Here is a 13,978-nt window from a genome sequence, read left to right on the forward strand (position 1 = left end):
CCCAATGGCACCAGACCTCACCTCGCCTCCCCCATGCTGCCCTCCCATCCGCACCCCGTGCCCACTGCACACCTACGCTGGGCTGCCTCATTTCCCCCCCTGCGCTGTGGCTGCCTTCTCTTTCTTCCCCTGCTGCTCTTCCTCTCTGGCTGGCCCAGACTCAGGTGCCACACGCACAATCACCCTCCCACCCAGGTTCATATTCACCCTTGCCAGCCACACATCCTTACACCCCCCACCCCACCCAAGGAGGCCAGCTGTGGGGACCGGTTACAGCTGGGGTGCCTCCCCTATGGTCATGTTGTGGCCCAGGAAAACACCAGCTGAAGTGGAGCACAGGAGAGGGGCAAGAGAATGCCGTAAGTGGGAAACGGGGAGGGGACCTGGGAGAACACTGTAAGTGGTGCACCGGGGGGTGGGCGGAGCAGGTGTTGCCTCCAGGCACCATTTTCTCCTGGTATGCCTCTGCTAGCAGGCCAGTTCCCAATTGTTTTGCAGTTTTATGGAACATGCACTTTCTCTTGGAGGCGGAGGACATCTTGGTGAGTGATTTCCACCTCATCTCAGGGAGGCAGGAAAAAAGAATTCCAGCACTTCCTGTCAAGGCTCAGGCTCCATTTTAGCAAGTATTTTTCCTGCCTTGACAGGGAGTGCATGGGGGGAAGGTGTACAAACCTTGGAGGAGGGAGATAGGGCTGGAACTGTTCCCTTGCATGCCCCTTTTGACTGGCAATCTTTCAGCCCGTCTGACTTTGCCAATTTATTGAATAAGGCTGCAGCAATTCCACCAGGGCAGAGAGGTCAGGCCTACTGGCTTTCTTCTCCCCTCTGAAACAATGCAAGCTCCTAAGCATGGGCAGACTAGGGGTTACCCTAGGTCCCCATCGCAGGGTCCAGATCCTCCACAACTGGGACAGACTAGAGGTTACCCTAGGTCCCCATCCCAGGACCCACAGCAATACCATCAGGGCAGAGAGGCCAGGACTACTGACTCTCTTCTCCTGCCGAAACAATGTGAGCTTCTACACATGGGCAGACTAGGGGTTACCCTAGGTCCCCATTGCAGGGTCCAGATAACTGGGATCCTCCACAACTGGGACAGACTAGGGCAGGGGTCTGCAATCTGCAGCTCTCTAGATGTTCATGGACTACAATTGGCCATGCTGGCAGGGGCTGATGGGAATTGTAGTCCATGAACATCTGGAGAGCTGCAGGTTGCAGACCCTTGGACTAAGGTTATCCTAGGTCCTCATCCCAGGATCCACATCCACCAATATATGGGCAAACTAGGGGTTACCTTAGGTCCCCTATCTCGCAATCCCCTGGCCTTCCCACAGGAGGAAGACTATGGCGGGGATGAGGAACAACAGTCAGCAGATCACTTCTCTAACTCTGAGGGGATAGCAGCATCCACTGTAGATAATTCCTTCAGATGCTTTAAAGAGGAAGAAATGGAATTCTTAATTGTCAAAAACACAACTATCCTTGACTTACATGACTCTGAGGATGCACAAGTCACAGGTGCCACTTCAGCCTTACCAACAAAACTGATTAAAGGATGTCCTAATGGTAGTAAGCAGTATTTCCCCCAAGGGGAAAACCCCTCAACTAGCATTTCCCATCCTGAAGTTTTCATACGGAAGATTAGTAAAGAGTGGAAAGTTCCTGCCACCAACAAGCATACTTTGTCAGTAGCCAAAAGGCACTACCTTGTAAAGGTCCAGCATGCTACAGGTGCCCAGCATGCTACAGGTGTTAACCGCATGCTACAGGTGCCCTTAGTGGATGCCCTGATTGTGGCCACACAATCTGGTGGCCTCATTGTTAAAGACAGATAGGACAATATTAAAACTATCTTGACAAAAGATGTCCCAGGGTTACATTATCAAATTCCTCTGTTTACCACCCTCTTGGTTTCTACACTCCACACTCAGATCCAGGACCAACAAGCTTTCTCGGACCTTGAATGCCATAGATCATCTCCTATCCATCCAAGCAATTGAACCAGTCCCGAAGAAGAATCTGTTTTTTGGTCATTACTCACATTGTTCACAGTCCCCAAGAAGATGGGACTGGAGGGCAATCCTCAATCTTTGCTTGATCAACAGGTAAATCAGACTTCCCAGATTCAAAAGTAAGCTCTTCATTTGGTCTAGCCTCTATTTTTCCAAAGAATATTCTCCAAAGTTCTGTTAACACCAATCACACTCCTCTGTCAACAGGGTGTGCACATTCAGTAGCACTTATATCTTGTTTGGATTAAGCGTCAGTTTATTACCCCTCATCCTCTCCAAAACTGTCTCTATGCACCAAACGTATGGGGGAAGGAGGAAATGGCATCCGGGGCAACACTTGCATTGGCCACCCCTCCCCGTACCCCCCATGCCCCACTTATCTTTGCCAGCAGGAGCCTGCCACAGGCCGCCCCTTGGCCCAGCCCTGCCAGGCTGCTATTTCAGCTGCTGCAGGAGCAGCCTGGTGGGGCAAGACTGAGGGGAGGGATGTGGGAGGTGATTCTCTGCCCCCACATGTCCCCGTGAGCACTCCGCACTGATGCAGGATTTCTACCACCTCCCTGAGATCAGCTGAAAGTGCAAGATGGAGCTGAACAGCATCTGTATGTGTGTTGCCTCAGTTCTGCTGGGAAGAGAGTGGCAAATAGTAAGACTTGCCTTTCTAATCTATCCTTGTTCCTAAATGACTGCGTTAATCAAGTATTCTAAATTAGCTCAAAATGCTTTGCATATTCTTACACTACTTAGGATCTGTAGTTTGAGCCACTAGGTACTGTGATTGAACAGGTGTGAAAGCAGCAAATATATTTAAAATACAGATGATTTGAAATGATGCATGATCTGCCCATGATGAACACATAATCCTGCCCATGATGAACACATAATCATGTGAAGACATAATCCTCACTGTCCAGTAAATTGTCACCATGCACCAACATAGCCTACCTGGTCAACTGCAATGCTAAATTTATTTAATTATTATTATTATTTGATTTAGTGCCCCACTCTCTCCCACCAAAGCGGGCTCAGAGCTGCTCACAACATACTTATACAATTTTTTAAAAATGCTATATAAAATAATAATATAAAAATTATTTATGGCCCACCTTTCTCACTCAAGGTGGATTACACAGAGTAGATCAATAAAATCAACAGGATGGGACACATTGCCAAGTGCACAAATGTAACCCCACTCAAAATGTTGCTCATTGTAAATTGTGAATAAGTAATCAAAACACAGTGCTTGGCTTGAGAGAGAACAGGCATTGTGAGCAAGTAAGTTTAGGTTTTCATCATATCTTTGTGAAGACTGTCATGTCACTAGTACCATTGGATATTCCTATAACACATCGATTCCTCTTCCCCACCCCCCAACCTGCCATCACCTTTTAGCTTGGGTTTGGTTAATACTGTTGCTAGGAAAGACTGAACAAACATTTGGGATGAGACAGAATGATAAATCATCTTGTAGTTAGGTGCAGGGTGCATTTAATGCTTATCTATACCAAAAGTGGTATCATTATTGGATAACTGAATTAGGTGTATGTGTTTGTTTCACAAAGTTGGAGAGTGAAAGAATACCCTTCCTCGCCAGAGTAATTTACTGTAAATTGTTACAACTTTCTGTAAACTGATGCATTAAGTTTAACAGTTGCATAAAGTGCCATTGTATGATTATTCACTCATTGTATGATTATTTGCTCTGCATGCTCTCTTAGCTCTGATTCAACCATGATGCTGATGGGTAAGAAAAACTTAATATGCAACTTCGCATTTGCACAGCTTCTCATTTAAACTGGCTTGGTTTACATGCAATTCTTCATGGGGGTACCGTTAGATGACATTTTAGGCTGGGCTGTGCTCCCTGTCTACCAGACCTCTTCCTTTGGCTGTCAGGTGAAATCCAAGGACCTGGTAAAAATATTTACCTCAATTTAGGATCCCTTTCCTAAATTATTTCCTGAATCTGTTCACCTGTTCCACACACCCCACCCCCTCCGGTAAATAGAATTCATTTTCACCAAAATTAATAAAGTGAAGAGTGAAACCTGCTTTTCTGATAAAGTTTAAAGTTGATGCCCTGATTCCTCCATCACTACTCAGTATGTGGAATCAGTGGGGGCCAGAAATTCAAGTGCTTTCAAAGATGGTTTGCATGTTGCCTGGACTAGGGAGAATATCATTGTGTATGTGATTGGGGTAGAGATGAGGAACTGGCTGTCTCTCAATAAGATCCCTTGGCATTGTACTTACACTTATTTATTTGCTTTATTTATAGCCCATCTCTCTCACTGATACCCAAATAGCACAAGAAATCTAATAAGAATGCAATAGGACTAGGATCACAAACAATTAGAAACAGCAGACATGATATGTCAAATAGCATAGAAAATGGAATAAAACAACTACATACAAACTAGCTATATGGACATATTGTCGTGGGAATTACTATTGGAATGCTCGCAACAAGCACAAAATTATAATCCTTTATCAATAATATCTCTTATATTTTTCACAGCTTCATTCTGAAGTCTCCTTATATGTTTGCCAGTCTTTGGCTGTGTGTGTGGTGTGTGTAATCACATCTAATGAATTCAAACTGAAGATTACCAAGGGAAGAGTCAACCGGAATACTTCTTCAGATCACTTTAGACAGCTGAGTCACATCTACCCATGCCCTGTGATCAAATTAATGAGGAATAGCACACAGACAAAGCCTCCCTATGGCACATAAAAAGGTATCATACACAACAAAGGCAGTGAGACACTGAAACTCTTCAGCAACTCAATATGCAAGTGAATCATCTATACAGGAATTTTGCTCTTGAAGGTGGCACACTGTGAAAAAGAACTCTGCTGACTTGATTTAGTGAGCTATAATGAGGCAATAGTGACAGGACACCTGCAGTGGAGGGAGATTGAACTCTGAAAATTGCTAGGTCTAACTGATGGAGGAAAGTTTGTGCAACCCATTGCATTTGATAGACTTGAAGATCCTGAATCCAAATGTGGATGGTAACAGGCCATAAAGCTCCTTTTGGATAGAAATATTTTATACATATAGATTATCTTTCTTCAAAGAAGCTTGAGGCAGTATATACTGTCCCCTCCCCCCATTTATGCTTACATGAGTCCCAATGAGAGAGATTTAACAGTAATCAACTATGTGAGACACTGATAGTTCCATGCATGAAGATTCCACCATCCCCGGTCCCAAAAAATCAGATACACTGGGGCCCTGATTCTAATCAGATTGATAGCATGAGAAGAAGTTGAAGTGTTTCTTCTGATGCAGTTACCTGAAATATAATTAAAGACATCTTGCAATTATATATTCTAGTTCAGTGGTTCTCAACCTTCCTAATGCCGCGATCCTTTAATACAGTTCCTCATGTTGTGGTGACCCCCAACCCTAACATTTATCTATTTTACAGATGGAGAACACTGATGCAGAGAATCTTAGGCGACCCCTGTGAAAGGGTCGTTCGACCCCCAAAGGGGTCCCGACCCCCAGGTTGAGAACCACTGTTCTAGTTAGTTAAATTAAATCATACTTTCTTGAATTAATCATATTTGCTCAGCGTCAACTACCTCAGATAGTTTTTGTGAGGAAAAAGTGAAGGCATAGAAAACCATGTATACTGCTCTGAGGCTGTGGAAGAAAGATAACAGTCTGAAAGGGATCTTTTATCAACAATTCATGTGACACATTTAAAATCCCATTCGAGTGGTGAACCTTTGGCACTCCAGATGTTATGGACTACAATTCCCATCAGCCCCTGCCAGCATGAGTATTAATGTTCCACAGGAAATAAATTATAATATTGTTCTATTACTGTGTAAGTGTTATTATATATGCATTTTATGGGAAATAGATATGCTACATACTGTGATATTCCTCTTTGCAATTGAGGCAAGATTGCTATTCCTCACAAAAACCAATGTTCATCACCCAGAATCATGTGATTGAACACACAGTTTACATCAAAGGTTATCCAGATTGAGGTTTTCATTTGTCCTTAATCCTTTAATGCATTCATTTTAAAAAGTAAATGTGCTGCAATTTATTTTTCAACAAAAGGAAAGAGCAATGCTGAAAAACTAGCACATTTAGGCTGCAATCCAAAGAACTCTTTTTCCAAGAATAATCCCAGTTACATGAAGTAGAACTTACTTCTGCATAGACCTGCCTAGGATTGCTCCCTCAGTGAAGGAAAAATATTTAAAAATGTCTAGTGTCTCCTCACAGACTAAAACATTTTTATTCTGACTTTATTGACTGTCCCTAATGGAAGTTTAGGTTAGAATACAAAGTTGTGTTAGCTGTTAAGGTGCCACAAGATTCTTCTTTATTTTTGCAGCAACACAGTAAAATCCCTCTGGAATTTTATTTTGCACTTACCCAGACTCTTATTTAAACCAAGCTAAAGCGAATGACATTCAATACACAAAAGTCTCATGCAGAAGAACCCCCTTGAATCCTATCATTTGATGATACATGGCCATCATCATTTTACTTCTCAGCAAGCATGCTTTCCACCCAGTCTATTTCTTGGCTGAAATTAAAAAACAAAGAAACCCTCAAGTGATCAGAACGTATGGATATTGTTGGCTGAAAATGGAGAAACAGAAGAATCAGAAGAATCACTGTGCAGGGAGGTATGAAAAGGGGCATGAAGGGGTAAAATGAGTAGCAGAGAAGTCAGAAGCACCCAAGAGACTCGGGGGTGGGGGAGGGTGGGGACAAAATGCAAGAGAGCAAGCTAATCAATGCATAACTGAGGGAGACCGGCCTGCTCATTGCCTCCCTCCAACTACAAGTCAATTTGATCAGATAAATTGAATGCAATGCCTCATCTAATTACATTCAATGTTTTCTAATAAAATGGCTTTCTCCTCCTTTTTCCTATTCTCTACTTTATAAAAGATTTTGTCAGGCTTCAATGAAACTCTCTGAGAGTAATGTATAATTCCAGATTTTTTTTCCTTTTGTGTATTATTCTGAGAGTTTCAAATTGCTGTAAGAAGCCATTTATTTCTGGTCAAGGGCAAATGCACTGTAATATAATGAATCCGGACAGAGATCACTTTTACCCTGAATGTAGCTTGGTTAATGAAATTAACAGGCCTAGACATGAAAGAACAAGATATATTTTATTTAACTTTTTCTCAGAGTACCTATGTCTGCTAAAGAAATATGTGTATAGGGAAGGGAATGGAGTGTCACACATTGTAATAAAGTCTTTGGATTCCTCTCTGTGTCTGTAACCATCTAAGAGTTATGCTGATCACAGCCCTTCCTCTCTCAGCTGAATGCAGACTTCTGCATAGGGTTGGTGATTTGGGTAAACGTGAATCACAAACAAAGCAAAACACAAAAAGTCATATTGGCTTTATTCAGGTTTTTAGTTTACTGATAAAATGAACCCAGGTATATTCAGAAGAATGTGTATTTGGGCCACTCCCCACTTACCTCGTCTGAGTGCACAGCCCATAGCTGACCCCTAAGTAGAAAAGCCTCCGTAGGTAACGACCACGCAGTATTTAATCCCCCACTCATTTTCCATTCAGGAAATAGCGCGGGGTTCCACCTCAAAAGTCAAAGAGGCAATCGAGTGTTCTGATTGGCTGGCACGTGTGTGCGTCATTTACACGTGGGAGTTGCAGCCAGCCGAAGGCGGGGCTCCATTGTGATTGGCTGACCCGAAAAGTTCGTTTGGATAAGCTGAACGCATTGTTTTGAGACATCTGCACATGCTGACGTCACTACCCGTTGCAAATTGCTTGGGCAGAAAAACAAAAGTAAAAATCAGTTTCGGTTTACACCGCCGACAACCCTGTGCTCAGCGGCACTTTGCCAAGCTGTAAAACCGTGGAGCTCAAGCAAAAAAGAGCAAAAAAGAGCAATGTTGGCACATCTTGTTGTGCACACGTCTCAATTTCCGAGCACTTTCTGACGGGGAATCCCTCTCTAAACAAAATGGCGGTTCCTGTTTCCTGATTGGCTGGAAGCTGCGCGTCAGAGCAAATCAGCCACGTGTAAACAGCCAAGGTCCCCCCCCCCGCGGCACCCGCGGGGTTTTTGAAAATGTTGTTCTTTGCAGAGGACCTAATTTGCCGCGCAACAAGGAGGTGGGAGAGCGGCAAATTAAGGGCAGCTGCGCAGTGGGCGCTGGTGACATGGGGAACATCCATCCTCCTCGTGTCTTTTAAAGAGGTGACCCCGCGGCTTATGGTGAGTGGGGAGTGGCCCTTTAATCTCCCAGGTGCATTCAATCTCCCTCTGCCGCCCCCCCCCCCCCACCGTTGCCATTTCCCAAGTCCATGTGAACTGGGAAAACAATGAGGGAACAGAGAACTCCATGCCACATTGAGCAAGCTTAGCGTAGCATGGATTTCTCTCCTCCACCAAGGCTTTCCAATCTCTCCAGGGTTTGGAAAATGTCAGAGGGGGAGGGAGAGAGAGAACTCTGTGAGACATTGGACAAGCTCACAAGTGACGCTGTAAGAATTTTCCTAATCTCTATGGCAGTGGTTCTCAACCTTCCTAATGCCGCGACCCTTTAATACAGTTCCTCATGTTGTGGTGACCCCCAACCCTAACATTTATCTATTTTACAGATGGAGAACACTGATGCAGAGAATCTTAGGCGACCCCTGTGAAAGGGTCGTTTGACCCCCAAAGGGGTCCCAACCCCCAGGTTGAGAACCACTGTTCTATGGTAAAGACTTTAGAGACATGGGGACATTTGTACAGATTCACTATGAAATCACTTTTCTCTCATTCCTCAGTCTCTCAAGGGAACTGAGGACCAGGGTGGAGGTTTACCTGCTGCTGGCAGGCAAATTTTAAGCCTACTTCTGTGAATATGTTGATGTGCTGGCAAACAAAAAACAGGGAAGGGTAGATGGGGTTAGTATAACTGACTACACTTACTTGGAGGAAGTTGAGCCGCCATTGCGCTACCAGTAATTCAGGATTTCCACATGCACCAAGAAGCAGCATAGGTCCTGGAGTCAAAGGCCGTTTCCCCACTTCAAAAAAAAAAAAAGCTAAGGCAAACCGATCTCCCTTGAACCGCTGCTTTTCAGTGCGAGTTTGTGCACCCCACAGCAGCTTGTGCCTTCCGAAAGCTTCGCTGTCTTCCGCGACGTCAGAAATGTGAGTCTCTTTTCTGATTGGCTGGAGCCCCACTGTGGCCTGATTGGATGGTAGCATCCATGTCACTAGGAGCAGCGGCCCGCGCTCTACGAGGGTTTTTCCTAAATACGCTCTTGCAAACAGGAGCAGGAATGACACACGCTAATGGGGTTGAAGAGCTCCAGAATTGGGGTGGCTGCGCTGCTGCTGCGGGGAGTGCCGCTGGTCTGTGGGTTACTTGCTGTGAGTAGCCCGCATCAAACTGGGAGTGGGGAAACGGCCAGCATCATGCCTGTTGCCTTCTCCCATTCTGCTGGTGCAGCAGCATTGCCAGAACCTTAGAGGTCTGCCTTTAACCCGGTGCAGAGAACCAGTTAATCAAGATGAGTAAAGTGGTTTAGCATGCCACTGTTTGCCATGTATCTTCAGGTTTGCCTACCTCTGGACCAGAGTCCCTTTTCTCTGAAGAGTTAAATTTGGTCACACACACACACAGGCACACATGCTCACACATGTGACAGAGAAAAAAAGATGGTAAAAAAGCAGGAACAAAAAGCCTTAGAATAGAAGGGGTAGCAATAGGTTGTGAAAGTTCAATGCAAAGCCCATGTGTCTTCAAGACAAAAAAAGAGAGTGGATCATTCACCTCAGCAGATGCTGCTGAGAGTGTTATCGTAGACGTGCAACAGAAATTAGCAGTTCCAATTAAATATAGAATAGAATTAAATGAAGTAAGGTACAGAAAATAGTTTTAATTTTTGGGTTTGGCACTTTCTTGTTGGAGGATATCTTTGAAGTCTGATCATTGGTGGCTTTGAGGTCCTCCCCTGCACAGACTCAAATATTCTCTTTCTGAGCTCTGAATGTTGCTACTTTGTATCACAGATTTGTTTTTCCTTCTTCTCTTGCCTAAAAAGTTATGTCTTTGTCCTTTAAAAATACCTGAAAATGATTCTTGCCAAGTGATGGCACACATCTCACTGGAGAATGAGCAGGTGAATGATTCCATGATTCACCTCATGATTCACCTGATATATCAATATGAGTAGTTGCTGTTTTATAGGTTGGCATTTATTGCTTTCATTACAAGTCTTAGTACCTTGGTCTATTCCAGGGGTCCCCTGAGCCCACTGACCCGAGGCCAAATGCCCAGCCTAGGGGAGGTGAGTTTATCCGACAGTCCGCCAGGCCATGGCGTGCATGATGGTTCCATTCATGTGCAGTGGGGGCTCGAGGGAGAGGAGGAACCAGCCCCAATGGCTGTTGATTGCAGTTACATGATGGCACCCCCAAATCTCCATGAATTTTCTGACCCAGAGTTGGAAACCTTACATGTGGCAACGCCTGCTCCGCCCTTCCCTCTCAGCTACTCCATGCATGTGCTGCTCTCAGAGCTTTCTGTTCGTGCGCCCTCACCTCTCCCATTGGCATCAGCCAGACTGGCGACCGGTCGCTGGCTGCTAGGGAGGAAAGAACCCAGGAAGATACCTGATCCTGGGTTAGATGGAATGCTTCATTGGGAAAGTTCTGCTTTTTTTTTTTTTACAGGGGAAGGTATTCCACAGCCTCCCCAACAATATTTGGAACCCACTCTGTACTTGACATACTTTGGTCACTGTTCTAAAAATAGACCATGACAGAAAGGCTGAAAGGTGAAATCAAACATTTTACAATCATTTGTGCATAGGAATTTGTTCATAGTTTTTTTTAGTCCGGCCCTCCAACAGTCTGAGGGACAGTGAACTGGCCCCCTGTTTAAAAAGTTTGGGGACCCCTGGTCTATTTGGACAGCTTGTCATTGCTCATGGGCTATCTATAAGTGAGGAAGTACTCCCTACTCAGGCCTATAAGAGAAATATTGTCATCCAAGCTGATATGGATTATACATTGGAGTGGTTTCAGCTGTGAGCTGTAGGGAAAATAAGCAATGATCTGGCACTTTCTCTGTTGGGCTACTTCTGGGGATCCATCATACCATGCTAATTGTATTCTTCACTTCATCAGATAAGTATTGCCATTTTATGAACGTCTCATATTTGTCATTTGGATCTTGTTGAGTCTTTTCCTTGCCAAATGCTTGTTAAAGACTGGGGTTTGGATTTTGAGATACCTTTCTGCCTAAGGAGACAATTGCTACTCGTGGAAGACTGCTGTTAATGGAAAATTCCTCCATTAAGAGGAGGGTGCCTTTGAATCCCACTCAAAGAACTACTGACAGAAACATAAAACAGCAGCCCTACCAAAATTTACTCAGTGGGAAGCATGATTGCACAGTGAGGAAGACTTACCCTTAAGGATCTGTACCATATCCAGGATGCTGCACCAGCTAGCTAGGTTTGAAATCCCGGTCTGGCTCTGTCCCCTTCATATTCAGAACAACAGTTGCCTCTAGTGTTCAGTATCCACAACTACAACTTGAAAAACCTCATATTGACCAAACTGAGAATCAAACAATGTTAGTTGGCATTTGTGATACATAAGCAGCCAACGATGTTCAAAATTCACTGCATATTTCAATATAATGCATGTTAACTACCTAGCATGACAATTGCAAAAGGAAGATAAACATGGCAGGAGCACAAGAAATGTTTATTACAAGGGACATATCTTTTTTTCCTTGTGTTTTAATAGGACTTGTTTTGCTTATTCATTAATCTAGATTAATATGTATATATTGTAGTCTTTTCATCCTTTCGCTATTCAATGAAATTATTGAATTATTGTCACCAGCATGTGTGTGTTAAAAGTCATTGCTTCCAACTTATAGTGACCCTATGAATTAATGATCTCCCCAACCTCTTATTGTTAACAGCCTTGCTCAGGTTTTGCAAACTGCGGGTCAAGTGACTTCCTTTATTGAGTCAGTCCATCTCAGTGGGTACCTTTCTGTGCTTATTTTAAACTTACTATTGCAAATCTTTCCTCTGTTGCCAGCAAGAATAGTTCCCTGCCCTCCTCTAAGTGACAGCCTTTCAAATGCTTAAAGGCAGCAATTAAATCCACCCTCAAACTCCTCTTTTCCGAACAGAACATTGCCAGGTGCCTCAGCTATTCCTCATAGGGCTTGGTCTCCAGGCCCTGGTCCTAACCATCCTCATCACTCTTCTCTGAACTAATTCCATTCTGTCTACATCCTTTTTGAAGTGAGGCTTCCATAACTGTTCACAATGCTCCAGGTGTAGCCTAATCAGTGTGGCTTTGACATCTTGTGATTTGGATGTTATGCCTCTGTTGATAAACCCCCAAGACTGCATTAACCTAATTTGCTGCTTCCTCACACTGGTTTCTCATAATTAGCTCACAGTCAATTTGATATAATTAGAGATGTTTTTATCCCCCCCACCCACCGCCAATAAGTTTCTTGTCGCTATGGAAAGATTACATTCAATTCTGAGCAAATGTAGTGTTTATTATTTACCATCCTATAGCTATTTGTTTCCAAATTTACTAATTTGCCTGTCTTCATGTAGTTTGAGAATTATATTGTGAAGAAGCCAGGTAATAAAATATTTACCCCTTCCTCCAGGCATTCTAATCAGAAGAAAGTATCTAATGGGAGCAAGTCAAGAACAGAACTCCTGGCACCAAATGGACTGGTAGATACTCACCGTGCATAGTTCTTCTATGGCAGGGGTAGGGAACCTGCGGCTCTCCAGATGTTCAGGAACTACAATTCCCATCAGCCTCTGTCAGCATGGCCAATTGGCCATGGTGGTAGGGGCTAATGGGAATTGTAGTTCCTGAACATCTGGAGAGCTGCAGGTTCCCTACCCCTGTTCTATGGGGACAGGAGGACATCTTGTTTTGGTGATTCCCACCCCTTCTTTTAGGGAGGCAGGAAATGAATTTTCTTTAACTTTTGCTTCCTGGCCTCTCATGTGGGAGTTACCCATCCTCAGTTGGACTTTCAGAAAGCTGTGATAGACAAACACTTCAGTCCATAACTATAACCACTGAATGATCTGGACATAACTGATAACTTCTAATCAGAGCTTAATACACCTGTGGGATAAGAACAGGAAGCAAAAGGCAAGGTAGAAACATAACTTTAACTGAACTTTTAACTTTGGAATACAGGATGGATATATGATTAGTATGACTAGGGAGGGCCAAGATGTCCTCCTATTCCCATAGGAGTATTCAAGCTGCCCACCAGTTGCTCAGAAGTAGTAAGGCAAGAAAGAAATGCAACCACACAGCACAGTCTCATTCAGGAGGAAAGGCTTTATCTTTAGTGCAGGAATATTTACAGTGCTGTACATAGTTCCCTCTCTCTCAGTACCGCTCTCCAACATTCAGCAAACAACTCCTACTACAACTACACATGTATGGGCTGTATGGCCATGTTCCAGTAGTATTCTGCAACACGCCCACTGCTACTGGAATGCAGTCATACAGCCTGGAAACCCCCAACACCCCAGTGATTCCGGCTGTGAAAGCCTCCGACAATATAATTTTATAGTCATTTCTCTCCAGATTTGGCATGATTGATAAGAGATAGCCATGGTGCTTCAGGGATTAAAATGAAAAAAAAAATGTTATGACATGGACAGACTCTCAAGTGATCAAATATTTTAGTAAATTCTCCAAACCTCCATGATAGGTTCCCTGGCAATTAATAAAGCCAGCTCTTCATAAGTATGTTGTTGAACAGCTCATTTTTGTGCCATTTTCTCATAGGAAGAAATGTTAGATCACAACAACGCTCCAAGCTTTTTAAATGGGTTTTATTCTGGAGGAAACACACAGCTTATTTTTATATGAAAGTACAAAATACTATGCTGCTACAGAGAATATTGACATGGCAGTCTCCAGAACACAA

Source organism: Sphaerodactylus townsendi, linkage group LG03 (genome assembly GCF_021028975.2).
Source record: "Sphaerodactylus townsendi isolate TG3544 linkage group LG03, MPM_Stown_v2.3, whole genome shotgun sequence".
NCBI classification, from domain to species: Eukaryota; Metazoa; Chordata; class Lepidosauria; order Squamata; family Sphaerodactylidae; genus Sphaerodactylus; species Sphaerodactylus townsendi.